The sequence below is a fragment of the Protopterus annectens genome, chromosome 2.part1, assembly GCF_019279795.1.
Source record: "Protopterus annectens isolate FY-2018-M chromosome 2.part1, PAN1.0, whole genome shotgun sequence".
NCBI lineage: Eukaryota > Metazoa > Chordata > Ceratodontiformes > Protopteridae > Protopterus > Protopterus annectens.
In genome coordinates, this window is record NC_056729.1 from 1,429,593,975 (window position 1) to 1,429,618,304 (window position 24,330).

General features: G+C 43.4%; 1 protein-coding gene across 2 annotated transcripts in view; it reads left to right on the top strand.

Moving 5' to 3' along the window:
• FAM193A (family with sequence similarity 193 member A) overlaps positions 1 to 24,330 on the top strand; it is a 2,395,037-nt gene that overhangs the window by 1,871,940 nt on the left and 498,767 nt on the right. The window lies entirely within an intron of this gene.

A 24,330-nucleotide genomic window follows, 5' to 3' on the forward strand; every position in this document is an offset into this window, starting at 1 on the left:
AAAGCCAAGAAACCTCAGCCTGCGGCTTCCACTGCACATCCACAGTCAGATGCATCTCCTGAGGTGTTAGTCAACCTGGAGGCACATCCAACTTCAGGCACGGATTCACAGGCTGAGTCCAGTTCCAAGGCCGCCTTGACTTTTGCCATGAGCACATCTTTGGAGGTAATATAGACATCCTATCAGGATGTCGCAGGGGGACCTAGGCTCAATATTATGTAAGGTCCTGTGGGGGTACTACAACCTCTATTGAGAGAAGAAATCGAGTCAGACACTTTTGAATGTAGACCTTCAGCTGGTCCTCCGACATTACCTAAGTTTGTTTCTCGTAAAAAGACAAAACAAAAAAAAAAGAAAAACGAGCATTTGTCCACCGCTAAAGAGGGCCCTACAGATTGCAGGCACATTCTGAAAACTTGTTTCAGGCCTTTATGGCACTCAAGCCAACTTCCTCTCAGCCTGTCCTACTCCTGCTCCCCAACCTCAGAAAAGGATTAGGGACAATGACTTCTCTGATAATTTTTCCTCTGATGAAGAGGAATTTTTGGATTATGCAACACAAATTCCCTCTCCTCAAGAATATGTTTCCCCTGAAGTGGATTCAAGCCGGTGTTGATTCCCTTATGGAAGAAATCATTTGGTGAAACTCATCTGAAATTGGGAGAATACTTTGCGGGACACCGCCCAAATTTCTGATGTCCAAAAAAGATACCATCAACTTCTACAAGCTGACTTTCCTAGCCCTTCTGCAGTTCTACCAGTGCATCCTGCAATTCTGGATGCCTTTCACAATGCTTCCCAAACCCCAGACTCCCAGGAAGCCAGACCGCTTGTGTAAGGTTCCTAAGGACTGTAAATTCCTCTTTAGGTGTCCTGCTGCACACTCAGCAGTCATGTCTGTAGCTACAGATAAACCATCCAGGATGCTTTCTTCTACCTCCCTTCTTCTGTTGGACAAAGAGAAAAGAACCCTTGAGATAGTGGGAAAAAGGCCTGTACTTCAGCCACCTTGGCTTTTGGGGCCATCAGTTATCGCAAACGTATAAGTAAGTACTCCTTAGAGCTTTTTTCTCAGACATTTAGTGCCATTGCAGATCTTTCACATTCTGAAGGAAAAACCTTGACTGTCTCTATCTTGAGTGCTTCCTCCCAAGTGACAAGACACACCATTAAATGAGCTGTGATGCGGAGGCTTGTGCCGGGGCAACTGCTACTGGTTCAGTTCTGAGAAAATATTCCTGGCTTAGGTTGCGGCCCCGCCGGGATGACTTCAAATCTAAATTAATGGATGCACTATTAGATAATTCAGCCTTATTTCATCTGGCAGCAGCTTCTCTCTTTTAATTCCGTACAGGAAAAACTAAGGAATTCAAGGAGATGAAACACATCTTGGTTTCTCCTGTGCCCAGGTTTCATAGGAATTTCCCATATAAATCTGTTTTCATCCATAGCTGCACTCAGCACTCCTCTGGTAAGTCTTCCATAAGAGGCAAGAGACAACAGAAGCCTAGGGGTTCACAAGCACACTCACAACAAAGGCAGTCCTTTCCTGACAAAGCAGGGAGTCTGTGACTGCCCTTCAGATGTCCCCTTTTCCCCTGTTTTCCTTCACCTTTCCAACACTCACAGGGTCTGGGAAAGCATCACCCAAGAAGCCTGGGCTCTTTCCATAACCAAAAAGGATACTTCATGGATTGGTACTCCCACCCCACTTTATGGGCATCCCTCAACCCCCCCTCCCCCCCCCCGTGAGCAGCTGCCCCACTTCCCAAAGCTCCTTTGACAACAGGGCTTCATTCAAAGGGCTCCTCAGTCCTCAAGAGGGAAAGACTTTTATTCAAGAATGTTCTTAGTGTCCTGAAAGGATGGCAGTTGGAGACCTATTATAGATTTATCCCATCTCAACACCTTCTTAAAGGTACCTTCCTTCAGAATGGTGACATTCCAAACCCTATTTTCTGATGTCTTTCTATTCAGTGTTGCAGTATTCTTTACATGTGGGTTGTATTCCACTCTATAACCCAACGTCTGGCCAGTATACAAAAGCTTCAGGCTGTTGCCAGTATGTGGGATGTCGCACATCGTCTTTGACAACCTCAGCCATAAAAGGACCTCCGCACATACCATCCTCAGAACTTTTCTTCTGCCATTTGGAGAGTTGACTCTTACGTTCGGTCTGCAATCGAATTTCATGTGTGTGTCGCTACCAGCTTCAGCTAAGTGCCCCTTTGGGGATTTTATTCTTTGTTACTGCCAGCTCTTTTGCAAAGCCATGTCTGACCCAGCTCTGTTAGAAATTCTACATCTAAAGAAATCCCAATCCCTGTGCACCACATGTTCCAGAGACTACAACCTCATTACCACAATCAACAGAATGTGCTGCAGGGACAGGTTCATAACCCGGAGACTGCCCATGCTATGGAATAGACTTCCCATACATGTAAAACAAAGCACTTCACTGGGGGTGGGGGAGACAAAATCTTACTTTCTTTGCAGGCTAGCAATGAAGGTATGGGACTTAGCGATTCAGTACAAGGTCACTCTTTGTGCTGTTTATCTACCATCTTCTCAAAACTCTGTGGCAGACATTTTAAGCAGATCCATGACACAATCCCATTAATGGATGCTTCACAAGGATGTGTTCCTGGACCTGATTCATTGGTGGGGTGGTCTGGATCTTCATGCTTTCCCTCACAACAGACAACTTCCTCTCTTTTGTGCCAGGATCCCACATCCTCTGGCTTAGAAGGTGAATGCCCTTTCATTCTCAAGGAAGGGATGTTTCTTTCTACATTCCCCCCTTCTCTTTCATACAGAAGGTCATGCTGAAGATTCAGCAGGGCAAACAAAAAATCTTGTTGGTGACTCCCCTTTTGGCCAAGACAGCATTGGTTCTCTCCTCTTCTGCAGCTAGCCAAGGGCCATCATCACAACTTTCCTCACTTCTTGCATCTGCTCATACAGGACAGTGGATCTCTATTTCATCCACATCTGTCAGCTTTGCAATTGACCCTGTGGGTGATCAACTTTTGACCCCTTTCAGGCACCTTTTTTGTCAGGGCATGCTTAGGGTTTTGCAGGAAACCCAATACAAGAAAGTCTTACATTGTCAAATGGAAAAGATTTTCTATCTGGTGCCTTGAAAGAAATCTATTCATTTTCTGTGGATATTCCTGTTGTGCTTTCTTACTTGTTTGAGCTACTTAACAGTGGCTTATCATACTTTTTAGTGAAAGTCCACTGCTCTGCTCTTTCTCCTTGCCTGCCACTGTCTCCCCCTTTAGCTTCCAGATTGGATGTCAAGCTTTTTCTTAAAGGCGTCCTGCATATTAAGCCCCCAAGGAAGCTATTACCTCCCCTTTGGGACCTTAATTATGTTCTAGAAAAGCTAACTCTAGCCGCTTTTGAGCCCACAGGATGTTCATTGTGTTTCACTGTTGCAGTCATTACACTAGGGTTATCCTGCTGGCAGGCTACCCACAGTTGGCCTGAATTCCAAAGTCCTGGTCCGGCGTCTGTTGCTGTCGCCTCTTCCCTGATGTCAGTGTGCCAGGGGTATAAAAGATGCAGCCGAAGCCATTTTCTCCAGTCTTTCTTGCCGCGCGGTGCCCGAAGCAAAAGCAGTTTGCAAGTGCCGGTCGGCCGACTCCTGAGATTTTCGTAATTGAATTTCAGATCTGAAGTCTTCAATAAAGCTAAGTACTCCGTTGGGGAAACTTTTTTCTTGCTCCAGACCGATGTCAGAAAAAGTTAACAATTGTATTTGTTTTGCGAAGTAAATACCTGATAAGGATTTTCATTCTTACTGCATTCCTTGCCTAGGCCCTGATCACGACGTTGCTAGTTGTCTGTTTTGTGCTAGATTTACCCAACGCACTATAAAGCGTCTGTACGATTTTGCTTTTCATTACTTCGGCCGAAGATTTAACTATATAATGCCGTTGGAACAACCGACGACCGGAATTCATAAAAAGCACAAGGATAAAAAAAAGGACAAGCATCCGAGGTCCAAAATCGACGACAAAGCCTCTTCTAGGCCAGTCGTCGGTTCACCGGTGCTCAGTGAGGCGCTTTCGCAGCCCCGGACTCCCGCTACCTCAGAGGCACAGGCCGCCTCAGACTCCCACGTGGAGACAATTAGGCCTCTGGATACTCAAGGTATTGGCCCTTCAGAAATCAATCCCTCAGATGGGTCCAGAGCCGCTGAGCAGGCATCGGCTTCTGAGGGTGTTTTCAGACCTACACAACTTTATATAAAGCCTACTTCAGCATCCAAGACAAAGTCTAAAGCAGTTTTAAAGACAAGGAAACAAGTACAGCATTCTCCAGGACAGACTTCGGCCATTTTGAGCATCTGTTTCTTAGGCATAGAAGACCTAATTACTTTGATCAGGGGTTCCCATCTCCCTCCTGAAAAGAGGCCTAGGCAAGATACTGAATATGATTCCTCTGATCAGGTTTCCATTTCCTCTCATTCCTCTTCAGAACAGGGATATTCTTTTCCTCCCTATGAGGATTCTGATGCTGAGGATTCCATTCCTTCAGCTTCTCCTCCTGAGGATTACTCATTTGGGGAAACCCTACATACCATGAGGGAGCATTTCCACTAGGAGAGCCAGGATTAATCAGATTCTAAGAAAAGGCTTAGAGACTTTCTGTTACTGCCTCAGTACAGACCTCTTGCAATTCCTCCTGTTCTAGACATGGTAGATGATGTATTTTCAGAGTCCGTCCTGTCTCCAGACTCTTTACCTCCTGCACCTGTTAAGCCGGACAGATACTACAGGGTTCCAGATTCCCAAAACCCTGCTGCTGACCCAGAAATTATCTCACAGGGTCCCAAAGGGGTCATGGCTGCTTCTGCTAAAAACTCTGTCCCCTCAGATAGAGATTCTAGGGCTCTGGACAGATGGTGGGGGGGGGGGGAGTCTACACTTCTGCTACCTTGGCTGTTAGGGCTTTAAATTGTCAGTTTCATATGCTCAAATATCAGCAATACTTAGTCTTTGTTAAAACAAAAAATGTTGACAAATTCTGAATGTTCTGAAAACAAAGAATTGCAGGATTTATTGCATGCAGCTGAACAAGTGGGAAAACATATTTTGCAATGTGGTTATAATTCACTGGAGGCCTCGTGCAGGGCCGCAGTTACAGGTTCTGTTATTAGAAGGCATGCTTGGTTAAAGAAACAGAATCTGCCTGATCATGTTAAAGCAAAATTATTGGATGCTCCATTACAAAATGATACTTTGTTTGGTGTTAAGGCAGAAGAGATGTTGAAAAAAATGGAGGATAAAGCTAAATCTATGCAGACAGTAAAGGATTTCTTACAGGTACAGCCACCCAGATTTAGCAGGAACTGGCCTTCTAAGAATTGGTCCTTTCCAGTGGCAGACAGACCACAAAGAGGCAGATTCAGATGCCCTAGAGGCAGGCAACAGCCCCAGGGCTAATACAGGCCCAGACAATGGGGTGCTTCTACCTCCAAAAGCAGAGAAGACAAGTCACAGCCTTATAGGAAACAGTCCCAATGACTTCCCTCTGCCAGTGACTTATCTTTTGGCAGCTCCCTTAGGGGGAAAGGTAGCACTTTTTTCACAAAATTGGCACAGGATCTCCCAGGACACATGGGTCTTAAATAGTCTCTCAGGGCTACAGGTTCCACTTTCGCACCCTTCCAAATGCAAAAGGTATGCCGGACCTGCCACACAGTCAATGGGCAGAGGCACAAAAACAAGTTTCATCTCTCATGGACATGAGGGCTATTCAGCCAGTGCCACAACAAGAGCAGGGACAAGGATTTTACTCAAGACTTTTCTTAGTACCAAGAAAAGACAAAGCCTGGAGCCCAATTCTGGACCTGTCTATTGTAAACACTGTTCTGGACATTCCAAAATTCAAAATGTTGACTCTGCAGCAGCTTCTGCCCATGCTGGGCAAGAAGGCTTGGCTTGTAACTGTGGACCTCAAAGAGGCATACCTGCATGTCCCAATCAGACAATCTTGCAGAAGATATCTATGTTCTTTAATAGGGGATATCCTAAACAGCTATGTGAGAAAGTTTTATATGAAGTCAAATGTAAAAGGCACACAGGTGTTTACCAAGCCATACTATGTCACGGCTATTTAAGTGATAGAACTAACATGAACAAACCAGCTTTCAATCGGTTACCTTTGTATATATCTGTCTTTGCCGATTCTTTTGATGTTATTAAGAATATTATTTGTCGGAATTGGGGGATTTTGGTCAATGACAACTCTATGGGACATCTATTTCAAGGGCAGCCAAAATTTGTATATAAGAAAGATTTGTCTTTCAAGGAGTTTTTTGAAAAAGAAACGAACCTTGATAGGGTACAATCTAACAGGCCGGTTGGCAATTTCAAATGTGGAAGATGTACAGAATGTGTACACATACGATGTACGGATGATCGACTTGTTGTCAATTCCCATAGTATTAAAATCTTAGGCCACTTTAACTGTTATACGTCCAATGTTATATATGTTGCATTATGTCAGGACTGCCAAGCGTTTTATATTGGCAAAACCAGCAGAAGGTTTAGAGATAGAATTAAAGAGCATCTGCTGGATATGCAACATATGAAAACCACTAATGCCCTTGCTAGACATATACAGTCGAATATTAATCACACTTTTAAATTCTGTATTATCCAACATATGGAGTATGATGCACGGGGTAGGGTTACTAAGTATGATTTGGATGTTAATGAATTAAAGTGGCAGATATTTTTGGATGTATATAACTGGCCCGGTTTGAATGAATTTTGTAGTATTAAACCCATTTTAAGAATTAATAGTATTAAAGGTAGAAAGTGATTTATTACATATTTATTATTAATATTATTATATATGTTATTGGCAATTTTTTTACTTACACAATATTAACCATAACAAATTTTTGTGTATGAATTTTTCATTTATCAAATTCATACAATCTCTTTTTTATTATATATACCAATAAATATTTAGTTACATATTTACATTTATATTTATATTTATTAACATAAATATTTGCATACTTATTCATATTTTTTTATATATACATAGTATACATCAAGTAATAATACACGTTTACAACATGTGGTATTATGTTTTGTAGTTATCATTTATTGTGGTTAATTTATTGTTCGTGTAACGATGTGGATGTTTTGTTATTTTTATATATACACACATTCAATTATTTATTTGTGTTTAACTCATACTTATTTTATTTCAATTATTTTAGTTTATTTGTTAAGTATGTTTATCACAAATTCATTTTATTTTACTTATTTGAGCAATGCATTAGTTTTTATATTTATGCATATATTTACTAATGGGTAGGATTCTGATTAGTTGCACTAATTAGTTATCATTCTTTTAATTGGGGTGTGATCTGTGTATTTAAGTTGTTAATCCTATTACAGAGTGTTTTCTGATGATGTTCGTCATACCGGACGAAACCTAGGTTAATTCATTTTTTACAATAAACTCATCCATTATTGCTGTGGCGTTTGTGTTTCTACTCTTTTTCACAGTGTGGATTACTGAATTGTGAGTGAATTTGCTGTGGAGTATCCTTCTGGTTGATTGGAGTTCCTGGTCTATTTGGTTGCCGTTTTTTCATTGTTTACTTGGTTTATCGTAATCTTGCAGAAGATACCTCAGATTCATAGCTGGCTCAATGCACTACCAATTCTCTGTACTGCCCTTTGGCGTATCTACTGCGCCCAGGGTCTTCACAGAATGCCTGGCACCAGTGATTGCATTTTGCAGTCAGAGGAATTCAGATATTTCCCTACTTGGACGACTGCCTTATTCAAGCAGAGACCAAAGACATTCTACTAAAGCATCTGGCGTTTGTAAAAAGATTGCTAATTTGCCTGGGGTACACAGTAAATGAAAAGAAATCAAAACTAGTACCCTCTCGAGATAATATTCCTGGGTGCAAGCTTAAATACAACTGCCCAGATGGCTTATCTCACGCCAGACAAAGGCAACTGACTTCTTACTTCGAAAACATGGCAACAAAGACCCAGTTATCTTCAAGAAAAATTCTGCAGGCTGTGGGCTACATGGCATCCTGCATTCTACTAATTCCATATGCAAGACTGCATATGAGGAAACTACAATGGTATCTAAAAAGTGTTTGGACTCAACATTGCCACAGCCTGGAAACATTAATTACTCTCATTCCCTGCCTGCAACAGGAGTTTTGATGGTGTGCACAGGCCTGTCACCACGACAAGGGACAGCCATTCGCTTTACCCAGGGCCAGGCAGACATTAACAACATATGCATCAGATTGTGCCTGGGGGGCACACATGGCAGGAAAATGTATTCAGGACACATGGCCCACAAGCCAAATGCATCTTCATATCAATCAGAAAGAGATGCTAGCTGTACAGAATGCACTGACAGCCTTCAAGGACCTACTTCATCCAGGACAACTGCTGATAAAGACGGACAATACTACAGTCATGTGGTACATAAACAAGCAAGGAGCACACATTCCTACCCCCTCTGCAGACAAGCCATGACTTTGTGGAACACAGCATTGACTTATCAAGTACACCTGCAAGCACAATTCCTGCCAGGAAGGACAAATAACTTGGCAGACGAACAAAGCAGAAACCTCATGGATCCTCACAAGTGGAAACTAGATCCACAAATCTTCAGAATGATAACAGGGAAATGCGGGTGCCCAGACATAGATCTATTTGCCTCCCCTCACAACTGCCAGCTACAAAGATTCTGCATTCGGACTTATCACGAACAGGCATGGAAAGTGGATGCCCTTTCATTCAGCTGGAAAACCCTCTCAGTATATGCCTTCCCTCCTCTGCCTCTCCTCCCCAAGGTGGTACTAAAGGTCAGGCAAGAAAAGCCAAAAATTATCCTGATTGCCCCAGACTGGCCAGGCCAGCACTGGTACATAGTTCATAGTTCAGTACTAAGCTAACTGCCCTTGTGAGCCATTTTAAGCCTAGCCAATTATCCCTTGTGCGACTCAAACCCTGCGTCTTGTGTTTGTAAGGCAAACTCCTTAACCATTAGGCCACCCTCCCGTACCCAATCCTAAAGAGCTTGTCTCAAAGCCCAGCCTGGACATTACCTCTGATTCCTCATTTGCTGACCCAACAAAACAATCAGATCCTATACAGCCAACTCAAAACCCTAAGTCTGGCTGCATGACGGATAATGTAACCATTCAGAACACACCTCTCTCTAAAGCAGTTATGGATGTTATTTTGGAGGCCAGGAGGCCCAGCACCAGAAAATCTTATGCAGAAAAATGGAAGAAATTCTGTGCTTGGAACCAGGCACAAGGAATTGACATGCTTGCTCCAAATATTCCTCAGATTTTACAATACCTAACTGAGATGCTGGACAGAGGCCTATCCTTCTCATCAATTAAGATCCATGCCTCTGCCATTTCAGCTCATTACAATACGGGCCCACCTATTTTCTCTCATGGACTGCTAAGGCAGTATCTCAGAGGGGCCAAAAACATAAGACCTCCAAGGAGAGCTCCAGTACCTGCATGGGACCTCAATTTTGTCTTGGAAAAACTCACACTGCCTCCTTTTGAGCCAGCCAATACAGCTGAGATAAAGTACTTATCATGGAAAACAGCTCTTCTCCTGGCAATAACTTCAGCAAGAAGAGTCTGAGAATTACAGGTACTAATGGCTGTGGAACCTTTTATTATTTTCCATCCGGACAGGGTTTCTCTAAAGACAAACCCAACATTTATGCCTAAGGTAGTGTCCAGTGTAGCCCTTAACCAAACCATACATTTGCCTACCTTTTATCCTAATCCGCAGAATAAGGGGGAGAGACTTCTGCATTCTTTGGACATACATAGACAGCTACGCTTTTACTTGGACAAGACTAAATCTTTCAGAAAGACTGAGCAACTCTTAGTGGCATATGCTGCAGGATCGCAAAGGAAAGCTATTTCAAAGCAGACTGTTTCAAAATGGATAGGCCACTGCATTCGTTTCTGCTATTCACAACATGGCAAATCAGTGCCTAAGGGCATTAGGCCACATTTTACCAGAGCAGCAGCCACTTCAGCAGCCTTCCTCAGAGGAGTACCAACTAAGGACATTTTGGAGGCTGCGACCTGGACTTCAGTGCACACTTTCACGAAGCACTACCCCTTACCTCTTTACTCTTAAGTCCAGAGCAGGCTTTGCCACTGCAGTTCTGCAGGGCCTCATAGCCACTCCTAATTCTATTTAGGCTCAGCCACCCAACCTCAGCTTTGGGATTCAACCCAAGTGTAATGACTTTCAACAGTGAAACACGATGAACATAGTACAGTTGTGTACCTACCATAAATGTAGATGTTCGGGTGTATTCACTGTTGCAGTCCAGGTTACCCTCCCACCATCCTCCTTTCATTGCTAGAACTTATCTGTGCTTCTCTATTCTATACAACCTATGTGGTGTATTTGCTTGTAGACGAAGGTTATGTGCATGCTTTTTTTATGATCAGAATTTTTTTAGCCTACCCTTTTGGGGGCACCTGACATTCGGGGAACGAAAAACTGAAGAAAATTGTGTTGGCTGCAACTTTTATACCCCTGGCGCACTGACGTCAGGGAAGAGGCGACAGCAACTGATGCCGGACCAGGACTTTGGAATTCAGGCCAACTGCAGGTAGCCTGCCAGCAGGATAACCCTAGTGTAATGACTGCAACAGTGAATACACTCGAACATCTACATTTATGGTAGGTACACAACTGTACTTTCTGCTTCTCTGACGTTTTGCACTTGGAAAACTGTGCTCCTGGTTGCCTTGACTTCTGCTAGGAGGGTTTCTGAGATACAGGCTTTGATGGCATCTCCACCTGTTTTGGTTTTCCACAAGGATAGTGTTTCCTTGCGAACCAATCCTTCTTTCATCCCTAAGGTTGTAAATGGTTTGTTTCTTAATCAATGTATCCAGCTGCCTACCTTTTTTTCCTTCACCTCAATCCTCCAGTGAAAAAGTTTTGCATTTGTTAGATGTGCACAGGCAGGTTAGATTTTACTTGGACAAGATTAAAGCTATTAGGAAGTCAGTCATTTCATCACAGGGCTCTGGGTTCAGCAGTTTCTAAACAGACTATTTCTTCTTGGATTTTTAACGCTATTGTGTTTTGCTACCATTTATATGTTAAGCCTTTCCCTACTTCTGTCAGAGCCCATTCCACAAGATCTGTTGGTTCTTCATAGCCTTTCTTTAAGGGTTTGGGCACTTAACTCCATTTTAAAGGTTGCTACTTAGTCCAAACATTACAAGCTGGACATCATTTCTAGGTCCAGAGCAGGGTTTGCAAGGGCTATTCTCCATGGGTTTGTGGAGAATTCTTTTTTTGCAGCCGCCTTCTAATCCTTCTGCCTCCCAAGGTTTCAGTTAAGCCATGGCACTCTCCCATATATAAAGAATACTGTAACACTGAGTAGGACATAGAATAGTTGTGTAAAATCTTAACATGACCATAGATGCCTTTCTCTTGTATGTTGCAGTATTCTGTCCCTCCCACCTTCCCCCTGCAACTTGTCTCTTTCTTGGATGGTTTATTGTTGTTTCCATAGGACTTTTGTTCCTCGTGGGGCATTCTTATTCTGGGAATGGTACTTGCGGACATCCTTTTATGGCTGACATTGTCAAAGCAGACGTGTGATGTCCCACCTGCGTGGCAGTAGCTTGAAGCTTTTGTATACTGGCCGGATGTTGGGTCGTAGGATGGAATGCAACCCATATGTAAAGAATACCGCAACATAGAAGAGAAGGGACATCTATGGTTATGGTAAGATTTTACACAACCATTTATCCTTCCACAAGGATACATGGCATCTCTAGATATAAAACATGTTTACCTTCACATCCCCCTTCACCCCATCTTCAGGAAATTCTTACATTTTTCTCTGGGTTCCTGGCATTTTCAATTCTCTGCCTTGCCCTTTGGTCTTTCTACAGCTCTGAGGGTATTCACAAAATGCCTGGCTGCTGTGATTGCACATTGCAGGCTTTTGGTATCTAGATTTTTCCATACCTGGACAACCTGCTCTTACAGGCTCCAGCTTCCTACTCTCTACTTCAAAATCTGGATACCACCATTTCCCTCCTTGGAAAACTGGGATTTATCATCAACTTCAGAAGTCAGTCCTCACCCCTTCACAGGACCACATTTTCCTGGGTTGTCGAATCCAGACATAATGAAAGTCTCACTTCCACCTCAGAAGGTGCAGGACCTTCGGTCCTCCTCTTACTCCCTTCTCTCCTTGACTCACATCACGGCCAGGGAGATGTTCATGTTTCACTGTTGCAGTCATCATATTTGGGTTATCTGCCTGCAGGTAGCCCTCAGTCGGCCTGAATGCCAGAGTCATGGGATTTCTGCATCAGATGCTGTCACTTCTTCCATGACGTCAGATCATCAGGGGTGTGAAACATGCAGCCAATGCCATTACATCAGTCTTTCTTGCTGTGCAGTGTCTGAAGCAGAAACAGTTCGCAAGTGCCGGTCGGCCGACTCATGAAATTTTTGTTTTCGAGTTTCAGACCTGAAGTCTTCTAAAAGATAAGTACTCTGTTGGGGATCCTTTTTTCTTGCTCAAACTGATGTCAGAAAAATTAATAATGGTCTTGCCTGTGGAAAGCAAATACCTCATAGAGGTTTCATTCTTACTGCGTCACCTGTTTAGGCTCAGACTATGACGTCCCTCGCTGTCGGTTTTGTGCCTTGTTCAACGCCCGAACTATTCGTCGTCTGGCTATTTTTGTAGCTAAATACTTTCGCTCTCGATCTCCGTACTCCAAAATGGCTTCGTTAAGCCATCCGACTACCGATCTTCCGAAAAAACTTAAGGATAAAGACAGACCGCATAGGTCTAAAACCGCTGACGATGCTTCCGTTAAGCTAGTCACCAGTTCGCTGGTACTCACTGAGGCACTTTTGCAGCCCCTGATACCCGCCTCTACAAATTCGCAGGTCTCTACTAAGACCCATTCGGAGTCCAGTATGCCGTGAGATGCTTCTTTGACTATGGAACCTGCGGATGTCTCTACCTTGGATGGGTCTGGAGCCGCTGTGCAGGTACCGGCTTCTGAGGGTGTATTCAGGCCTACCGATTTTCATATTAAACCAACGACTTCGTTTCTAGCCAAAAAAAAATGAATTCCTCAGGCCTGAAGTTCGCACTACGCCTAGAAAACCGATGACCAAAGCGCATTCTCAGGCCACATGCCTGAAAAACAAATTATTAGAATGGCTGAAGACCTTATTACCTTAATTAGGGGAAGCCAGCCTTCCCCCTCTAAGAGACCTAGAACTGATTTTCCTTCTGATTCTTCTGATCAGGAGTCTGATATCTCTGTTCCTTCTGACTGCCAGGACTTACCCTTATCTGCTGATGAGGATTCTGATGCAGAGGATTCCATTCCCTCTGCTTCCCCTCCAGAAGATTTTTCTTTTGGTGAAACCTTGCATACCCTTAGGGAACATTTCCACTGGGAAAGCCAGGAGTACTCTCAGTCCAAAAAGAGACTTAGGGAATTTTTAAACCTGCCTTAGTGCAGGCCTCTAGCTTATCCCTCCTGTTCTGGAGATTGTAGATGATGTTTTCTTGGAGTCCAGCTTACCCCAGATACTTTGCCTCCAGCTCCCAGGAAACCTGACAGGTACTGTAGAGTACCTGACGCTCACAAATTCCTCTTCAAGAATCCTACTGCAGATCCAGAGACCATTTCCCAAGGACCAAAAGGCATTGCACAATACTGCCAAAAATCCTACCCCTTCTGACAGGGATTCTAGGGCTTTAGACAGATGGGGTAAGAAGGTATACACCTCTGCTACTCTGCCCATTAAGGCTTTAAATTGCCAGTTTCATATGTTAAAGTAGCAGCAGCATATTGTGGGGCTAATTAAACAGAAAATGATGTTGATTCCTGACTGTGCAGAACACAAAGATTTACAAGAGTTAATGCACTCTGCTGACCAAGTTGATAAACATATTTTGCAGTATGGTTTTGATGCTTTAGAAGCATCTTGCAGGGCTGCTGTTCTGGGTCTGTACTTGGAAGGCATGCTTGGCTTAAGGAACAAAACTTGCCAGATCACGTAAAAGCAAAATTACTGGATGCACCCTTAAACCAAGAGCGCCTTTTTGGCAATAAAGTAGTAGTAGTCCTCAAAAGAATGGAGGAAAAATCTAAATTTATGCAAACTGTTAAAGATTTCTTCCAAGTGCAACCACCTAAGTTCAGTAGGCATTGGCCTTCAAAGAACTGGTACTTTCCAGTCCCTTCCAGGCCTTCTCAGTCCAAACCCAGGGGTAGCAGACAACCAAGACTTCAGTCTCAGGTTATGCACAGGTCTAAGCAGTGGGGTGCTCCCACGTCCAAAGCAGGGAGTAGTAAGCCACCCCCCTATGGTAAAATTGCACCATGACTTATCCTTAACTCCTCCAAGCCTTGCCCAACTACTTGCACCTTTAGGAGGAAAGCTTGCCCTGCATGCAAAAAACTGGGAATACATTACCCAAGACAAATGGGTTTTAAACATAGTTTCCCTAGGATACAGATTCCACTTCCACTCACTCCCAACCCTAAGTGGATGGCCAGACCCCCCCCCCCCAACCAGTGGGCGGAGGCCCAAACACAAGTGCTTTCTCTCCTCAGCATCAAGGCTATTCAGCCTGTCCCAGCAGAACAAAGGGGACAAGGCTTTTATTCAAGACTGTTCCTGGTTCCCAGAAAAGAAAACTCCTGGTGTCCTATCCTGCATCTGTCTATCCTCAACACCTTTCTGGTGGTTCTAAAATTCAAAATGCTAACACTCCAACAGCTGCTTCCTATGCTAGCCAAGGATGCCTGGCTGGCAACCCTAGACTTAAAAGAAGCTTACTTGCACATCCCATTCAGAGAATCTTGCAGAAAATACCTACGCTTCAGGGCAGGCTCCATGCACTATCAGTTCTCTGCACTTCCCTTTGGCTTATCTACTGCACCCAAGGTATTCACAAAGTGCCTAGCTCCAGCCATTGCATTTTGTAGGCAGAGAAAGTCAGATTTGCCCATACTTGGACGATTGCCTGATTCAGGCGGAAAGCAAGGACTTGCTATTACAGCACCTGGCATTTGTAAAGAGACTTCTAACTTCACTGGGATACACCATCAACAAGAGGAAATCACACTTAGTACCCTGCCAACAAGCTTGAACACAACTTCCCAGGTGGCATTTCTCACTCCAGAGAAACAAATTTATTTGACAACTTACTTCAACCTACTGGCCACAAAAATCCAGCTATCTGCAAGGAAAATACTGCAAGCTTTGGGGTTAATGGCCTCTTGCATTGTTAATTCCATATGCAAGACTGCATATGAGGAAACTTCAATGGTATCTAAAAAGTCTATGGTGTCAACATTCTCAGGACCTGAAAATAATAATTCCTATCATCCCTTGTCTAAGGGCAGAGTACCTTTGGTGGGCAGAGGCCTGAAACCACAACAAGGGGCTCCTTTTCACTCTACCCCCTGCCGCCCAAACCCTAACAACAGACGCATCATACTATGGGAAGGGGGGCTCACATGGCAGGGCAGTGCATTCAGGCAAATGGAACCCAAAGCAGATGCACCTGGTTATCAATCAAAAAGAAATGTTAGCTGTACAGAATGCTCTGACAGCCTTCAAAGACCTTATCCTTCCAGGACAACTATTGGTAAAGACAGACAACACCACAGTTATGTGGTACATAAACAAGCAAGGAGGAACCCATTCCTACCCACTCTGCAGACTAGCCATGGCTGTGTGGAACACAACTTTGAGCAATGAACCAAGTGCACCTACAAGCTCAATTCCTGTCAGGCAAACTAAATTCACTGGCAGATGACTTAAGCAGAAATCTCATAGACCCACACAAATGGAAACTGGAACCCAAAATATTCAAGCTCTTGAGGAACAAATGGGGGACTCCGGAGGTAGACCTGTTTGCCTCTCCACAGAACTACCAATTGATCAAATACTGCATCAGAACTCCCCACAGTCAAGCTTGGAAAGTGGATGCCCTGTTCTTTACCTGGAAAAGCCTCTCAGTCTATGCTTTTCCCCCTCTGCCTCTCCTCTCGAAGGTTCTACTAAAGATCAAACAGGACAAGCCAAGGACAATCCTGATTTCACCAGACTGGCCACGCTAGCACTGGTACCCCCTTTTGCGCAGTCTGACCGCTAGAACCATGGGACCTACCTCAGACCCCATCCCTGCTGTCCCAGCAGGCGGGACAGATTCTGCACCCTCAGCTTCATACCCTGAACCTTGCAGCCTGGCTCATCCCCTGAGCTCATGTCTAGCAACTCTCAGTAAGCAGGTGCCAGATGTCATTCTTGAGGCAAGGAGGCCCAGTACTAGAAAATCCTATTCAGAAAAGTGGGAAAGATACGGTTCCTGGAGCCAGTCCCAGGGGATGGGCACAACGGTGCCCAGCTTAACTCGTATACTAGATTACTTAACAGAAATGCTCCACAAGGACCCTATCCTTCTCTTCATTTAAGATTCATGTCTCAGCCATCTCAGCTCATTGTAATACTGAGCCACCCCTCTTCTCTTATCCTCTGGTAAAACAATTCCTTAGAGGGGCCAAAAAATTAAGACCCCCCCCCCCCCCTGGGAGAGCTCCCACTCCAACCTGGGACCTTAACTTTGTATTGGAAAAATGAGCCCCCCCCCCCCCTTGAACCGGCTGCTGCAGCAGAATTGAAACTCCTCTTTTGGAAAACAGCTTTACTTTGAGCCATCACTTGAGCTAGAAGAGCATCTGAACTGCAGGCCCTTATGGCAGTGGATCCCTTCATTATCTTCCATGCGGACAGGGTTTCCCTCAGGACTAACCCATCTTTTATGCCCAAGGTGGTGTCTAGTGTGGCCTTAAACCAGTCCATTTTCCTACTTTCTTCCCCTAATCCTCAGAATAAGGGGGAAAGGATACTGCATTCTCTGGAAGTGCACAGACAACTTAGATTCTGTTTGGACAGGACTAGGCCTTTCAGAAAAACTGACTAGCTACTGGTCAGCTTTGCTGCAGGGGCAAAGGGGAAGGCCATTTCAAAGCAAACCATTTCCAAATGGATAGCACACTGCATCCATTTATGCTAGAAGCACAGTGGCAAACCTACCCCACAGGGGATAAGTACACATTCCATTAGGGCTGCATCTACCTCTACTGCATTTCTCAGAGGAGTCCCTACCAGGGACATCCTGGAAGCTGCGACCTGGAGCTGTGTGCATACTTTCACCAAGCATTACCACTTGCCTATCTTTTCTAAATCCAGAGCTGGATTTGCCACAGCAGTCTTACAGGGCCTGATTGCCAGCCCTATTGCTTCTTAATCTACCTCCACCTTTCCTTAGCTTTGGGAATCGACCCAAATTACCATAAATGTAGATGTTCGAGTGTATTCACTGTTGCAGTCCTAGTTACCCTCCCTCCAGCCCCCTGATTGTCTTTGCTTTCACCTATACATTTGGTTTGGCATATCTTATACTATGTGTATTTGCTTTTTGCTGGGGGTGTTGCACACCATATAATTGCTTCCTGTTGTGGGAGCACCTGACATCTGGAGCAAGAAAAACTGATGTAATGGCGTCAGCTGCATATTTTATACCCCTGATGACCTGACATCATGGAAGAAGCGACAGCATCCGATGCAGAAATCCCAAGATTCTGGTATTCAGGCCGACTGAGGGCTACCTGCAGGCAGATAACCCAAATGTGGTGACTGCAACAGTGAATGCACTTGAACATCTACATTTATGTTAAGTGTACACAACTGTACATTTCTCAGGGTGCTCGGATTAATTGCTTCACCCATTCCCATGGTGCCAGTGGCAGAACTACAGATGAGGAAATTCCAATGTTTTTTTCAGATCTCTGTGGGCAAAGCATTCTCACCCAGCAGAATACAAAGTCCCCCTCATTCCTTGTCTAAAGAGGTTAGCTGTTGTGGTGGATCCAACAGATAGATCTAAATCCAGGACAACTTCTGCATCCTGTCACCGCAGTCCTAGAACTCTACACAGATGCATCAGACGTGGTCTTAGAGGGTGGCCTTGGGCAAATTTACAGTTCAGGGAATGTGGTCTCCCTCCCAGAAAACAGACCACATCAACATCAGGCAAATTAGAGCATTGGTACTAGCTGTACAAGCAAATCCTAACTCCTTTGCAGGTTGACTCTTCTGATATGGGAATTTCTTGCCCAGTAGCACACAACTATTTAGACAGTGTACATTCCCCCAACTGGAATCTCATGGTAGACTCCCTGAGCAGACCCTTGACTCAATCCCACATTTTGATGTTTCACAGGGATATGTTCCTGAACATAGTCCACCAATGGGTTACTCCTCAAATAGATTTATTTGCCTCCCCCGAACAGACAAATTCCAAAATTTTGTGCCAGAGTCCCAAGTCCTGTTGTTTGGAAAGTAGATGCCCTCTCCTTTTCTTGGAAGGGTATGTTTCTGTGTGCATTCCCTCCCCTTCCTCCAACCCCAAAGATGCTCTTCAAGGTTCAACAGGACTAACCAAAACGTCTTGCTGGTGACTCCGTTTTGGCCAAGACAGCACTGGTTTCCCCCTTTTTCTGCATTTAGCCAAAGACCATCATCACAGGTTACCCCACAGATTGGGCTTCTCTCACAAAACAAAGGATCCCTGATACATTCACAGCTGTCAACGCTACAGCTGACACTGAGGGGGTGATGTGATTCTAATTCCTTTCAGAGACACACACTCTGATGACTAGCTCAGGGTTTTCCAGGAGATCAGAAAACCCACTACTAAAGCATCTTATGTTTCCAAATGGAAAAGATCTTCACTCTGGTGACTCAGTAAGAACCAAGACCCACTGATAGTGGGAATCCCAGTGGTTCTGTCTTATTTCTGTCAATTGCGCTCTGCTGGCTTGGCTTATTCTTCTCTCAAAGCAAGCATTTTGTCCGTTTCTGCTTGTCTGCCTCTGTCTCCCCCTCTAACATCCAGATTTGAAGTGAAACAATTTCTTAAGGGCGTCCTTTATATTAGGCCTCCCAGGAAACCCATTCTTCCTCCTTGGGACCTTAATTTTGTTCTAGAAAAATTAACCCTGACCCCTTTTGAGTCCACATCTACTGCCTCCCTTTAACATTGCTGTTGGAAAACTGTTTTTTTAGTGGCCCTGACTTCAGCTAGAATGGTGTCTAAGCTGCAAAGCCCTTGTGGCTGTACCCCCCTTCTTGGTTTTTCACAAGGACAGGGTATCCTTGAACAAATCCTTCTTTCATGCCAAAAGTGGCTAATGAGTTCTCTCTTAACCAGTCCATTAAATTACCTACCTTCTTCCATTCTCCCCAAAACCGCAGTGAGAAGGTACTGCACTCCTTAGATGTACATAACTTTTGTCTTGTCCAGATAAAATCTAAGTTGTCTGTCAGGAAATCTGATCAGCTATTTTATGAACTTTCATCCCAGGGCTCTGGGTTTACCGACTTCCAAGCAGACTATTTAACTTATTTGCCGTTGTTACATGGTCCACGGAAAGAGCCTCTCTTCACCTGTGAAGGCCCCATTCTACCAGAGCTGTGGCTTCCTCCAAGGCATTCTTCAAAGACTTGAATAACAGCTCCATCCTTGAAGCAACCACCTGGTCTTCAGTTCATACCTTTACCAAACATTATAAACTGGATGGCATCTCCAGATCCAGAGCTGGATTTGCTAAAACCATTTTACATGGTTTCATTAAGAGCTCCTCTGCTCCTCCCTTCCTTCTTGAGCTGTGGCACTCTCCCTCAGGTTCAGAATATTACAGCAAGTAAATAGAAGGACATAGAATAGTTGTGTAAAATCTGAGCATAACCATAATGTCCATCTCTTCACTGCTGCAGTATTCTATCCCACCCTCCTTCCCCCCTGGTCTGTTGTTTTGCTTGAATGTACTGACCATTCATATCTTTAGTCATTCCTTCTAGGGCATTCAAGTTCTGAGGATGGTACATGCATATGTCACTTTTATGGCCTACTTCTTTTTTTTTTCAAAACAAGTTTATTGTTTTAACATATAAGAGAAATATCATAACAATTTTATACAAATAATTAAAAATAGGTATTATTATAATATTCAACAAAACAACTAAAGTATTTACAAAGACATCCACTACAATCAGATCAATTAATTAAACTAAAATACTGTGCTATTGAAATTAGAATTTTTTTTAACAAATTTTGTAAATTATCCCATACAATAAAATGTGATGTTTTTCTAGTTGTTCTCATTCTAATTGTGCTTATTTCCATATGACACATTATATTCATAACATTTTTAAATTCATTGAACGAAGGAGGTGTATCTGAAATCCTTTTATGGCCTACTTCTGACTGCAGCCTATGTGATATACAACGTATCTTTGAGTAGTATAAGACTTTTTGTTTTACTGGCCGATGTCTGATCTCCTTCTGGTGGGAGGTCCGTCAGGTTAAGAACAGTGCACCAGTGGAGAGAAGGGCATGGTAAGATTTTACACAACTATTCTTTCCTGTTCTACCTTGTCTCAAGAAGGAGCTTCACTGGTGGATCCAGCAGTTGTCTAAATCCAGGACTCCCTTTTCATTTCCCTCTTCTCTCTCAGGAGCTGTTCATAGACTCTTCAGATGTAGGATGTGGAGCAATTTGTGGCTCCCTGAAGTTGCAGGGGGTGTGGTTGCCTCTTCAACAGAAAGAGCACATCAATGTCAAAGTGATGAGAGCTCTTCTGCTGGTGCTTCAGGCTTTTCATCCTCTCTTCTCCCCAGGACCTCTCATAGTATTTACAGACAATACCACAGTGATGTGGTACGTAAACAAACGAGGTGGGAACACAATCTTATCTTTGCCAGTTGGCACTCCTGGCGTGGGATCTTGCTGTCCATTATCAAGTCACTTATCAGGTGGTTTACATTCCCTCAGGTCAAAACATTGTGGCAGACACACTGAGCAAGTCCTTAACTTAATCTCACAAATGGATGCTTCACAGGAATGTGTTTCTGGACATTGTCCACCAGTGAGGTGATACTCAAGTAGATCTATTTGCCTTTCCTCTGAACAGACATGTTCCTGTATTTTGTGCCAGAGTCATAGGTCCTCTGGTTTGGTAGGCAGATGCCCTATTTTTTTCTTGGAAGTGGATGTTTCTTTGTGTTTTCCCTCCCCTTCCCCTCATTCCAAATGTCCTGTTCAAAATTCAACAGGATGCTCCCAAAATCTTCCTGATGACTCCCTTTTGTCCATGACAGCATTGTTTCCCTCTTTTTCTGCATTTAGCCAAGGGCAATCATCACAAGTTACCTCACGGGGTGGACCTACTCGCACAAGACCAGGGATCTCTCATCCATCCCCACTTGTCCGTTTTTCAGCTGACACTGTGGGTGATAGGATTTTGATTCCACATAGATGCCTTTTTTCGGAAGGCATGTTTAGGGTCCTGCAGGAGGCCAGGAAAACCAATACTAGGAATTCCTACTTATCCAAATTGAAGAGGTTTTGTATTTGGTCTCTGTCCTGAAACCTAGATCCACTTTCAGCAGATGTTTCTTTGGTTCTCTCTTACCTGTGCAAATTGCTCAATGCTAGGTTGGCTAAGGCCCACGTATCAGCTATCTCTGATTGTCTGCCTTTATCCCCTCCTTTAGCTGCCAGATTTCAGGCTAAACAATTCCTAAAAGACATCCTTCATATTAGGCCTTCCAGGAAGCCTGTTCTTCCTCCCTGAGATTTTAATCTTATTTCGGAAAAATTGACTGTTGCAGTCATCACATTTGGGTTATCCCTGCCAAGGTAGCCCCCGGCCGGCCCGAATACCAAAGGCTTAATATTTCTGAATCGGTTGCTGTCACTTGAGGACTGACATCAGGTCATCAGTGGTATAAAGTAAGGCAGCCAACGCCATTACATCAGTCTTTTTTGCTGTGGAGCCTGAAGCAGAAGCAGTTCGCACGAGTGCCAGTCAGCCACTACCCGAGTTTTCGTTTCTGAATTGAAGTTGAAGTCTTCAAAAGCTAAATACCCCGTTGGGGATCCTTTTTTCTTGCTCTAACCGAGGTCAGAAAAAGTTAATAATTGTCTCGCCTGTGGAAAGCAAATTCCACACCAAGACTTCCACTCTTACTGTGTCACTTGCCTAGGCCCAGACCACGACTTACCCTGTTGTCAGTTCTGTGCTTTAAAACCAGAACTATCCGTGGTCGGGCCCTTATTATAGCCAGATATTTTTGTTTAGTCTTCAAATTCCAATATGGCTTTGGTAAGCCGTCTGACAGCAGATCTTCCAAAAAAAACGTAAAGATTAAGACAGAGACAGACCGCACAGGTCCAAACCTTCCGACGACGCTTCCGTTAAGCTAGTCGTCAGTCCTCCGGTACTCAGTGAGGCACTTTTGCTGCCCCTGATGCCAGCTTCAGTTGATTCACAGGCTGCTACTGAGATCCTTTCGGAGTCTGGTATGCCACAAAACTCTTCTTCATCTAAGGATCCTGCGGTCGTCTGTACCTTGGATGGGTCCAGAGCCACTGAGCAGGCACAGGCTTCCGAGGACATCCTTTGCACCTCCGAATCTCGACACAAACCAGCGTCTTCTTTCGCATCTACCATTCTTGCGAAAGCAACCGAGTTCCTTAGGCCCAGGGTTCGAACCACGCCCAAGAAACCGACTACACACTCTCTGGCACCTGCTACCTTGCCTCACTCTCAAATGCCTAAAATGACAGAAGACCTTATCATAGAAACTCCAGAGACAAAAACAAACTGAGAAGCTCACACAGAAAAATGCTGAGAGTTGCACTCAAATCCTCCAACACACGGATACAACAGTAAATAGTAAACGCGGTTCCAGAAGTATTAAAAGCAAATGACCATTTATTTAATATAAATACAATACATATGAAGTGCTTTTCATCCCACTAAATAGTGGGACTTCTTCAGACAAACAATCCCTCCCAACTGCTGTTTAAATAAGTCTGTAGTCATAATTACAAGGACCCAGTCCTGCATGTGATAGGACAACAATTAATACAATTAGAATTTAAAATTTAAAATAATTGATCATTTAAAAACCATTAAAAGTTGAGACCACTAACACTGTATGGTTAAGAGTCATGCAAACATAACACAATATATTGTTTTGAGATCGGCAGATCCAAAGCATAATGTAAGCTATTCTAAAAAATGCATATATTTAATAATTGTTAGTTATTAAAAATTGTTTATTATTAAAGTAACACGATAATAATGTGGCCATTCATGATAGGCTAACAGCAAGTAAAAAGTTTAACCTAATGTGTGTCATTACATGACATTTTATACAGTTTGATGTGAATTCAAAATGCACTATAATTATGAAAGTGTATGTGCACTACAAATTAATGTTAGCACAGAATAACTAAACCAATAGAGCGTGCAAACAACTTAAAACTGTATTATTTGAACATATTGTATAAAAATATAATCAGCAATAACATGATGTGGTACAAGATACCTGACCGTTATCTGGTCAGACTCTTCATTTTCAAAATGGGGTATAGGGAGCAAGTCTCATTAAGGCCTGTAAATGAACATGCATTACTACAAAGTTGCCAATACAGTTCTAATATTTCCAAACGTACAGAATCAGGACCCCCACGTCCATCACTTTGAACACAATCTACCGCCTTAAATAAAAATGTGTGGTGGGGAAACTCAGATACGTGTTTTGCTAGTGCGTTCTCTAATTTACCTTTCTTAATGTAGTAAAGATGTTCGTAAACCCTCTCACATAGCCTTCTATCAGTCTTACCGAAGTAAAATGCCAAGCACTGTTGGCATTGTGCTACATAAACAACACCTTTGGACTGGCAATTTAATCTATTTTTTTTACCTTAAATGTGTAATTTTTAATATGGAATGTCTCACCAGTGGCCATATGAGAGCAAAAGTTGCACATATTACATTGAAACATATCCTTTCTCCATGGAAGCCTTAGGGTATTACTCTCCATGATTTGCTTTAAATTCCTTCCCCTCTTCCAAGCTATTTTAGGAGTATCAGGCAATTTGTTTCTTAACTCATTGTCATTGAAAATCAATGGCCAGTTTTTATGAATAATGGATGAGATCAATTCACTGTCAGTACTAAAATGTGTTATAAAAGACAAGTTCAGTTGACTGGTGTCACTGTGTTGAGTCTGTACTGTAATGTGTAGGCCTTTACCCAAAATTGGTTTATAAAAACCTAACCTTCTTTTTTCTTGGACTTCCTCAACAAGGTTAATAGTAAGCTGTGCTGGGTAACCTCT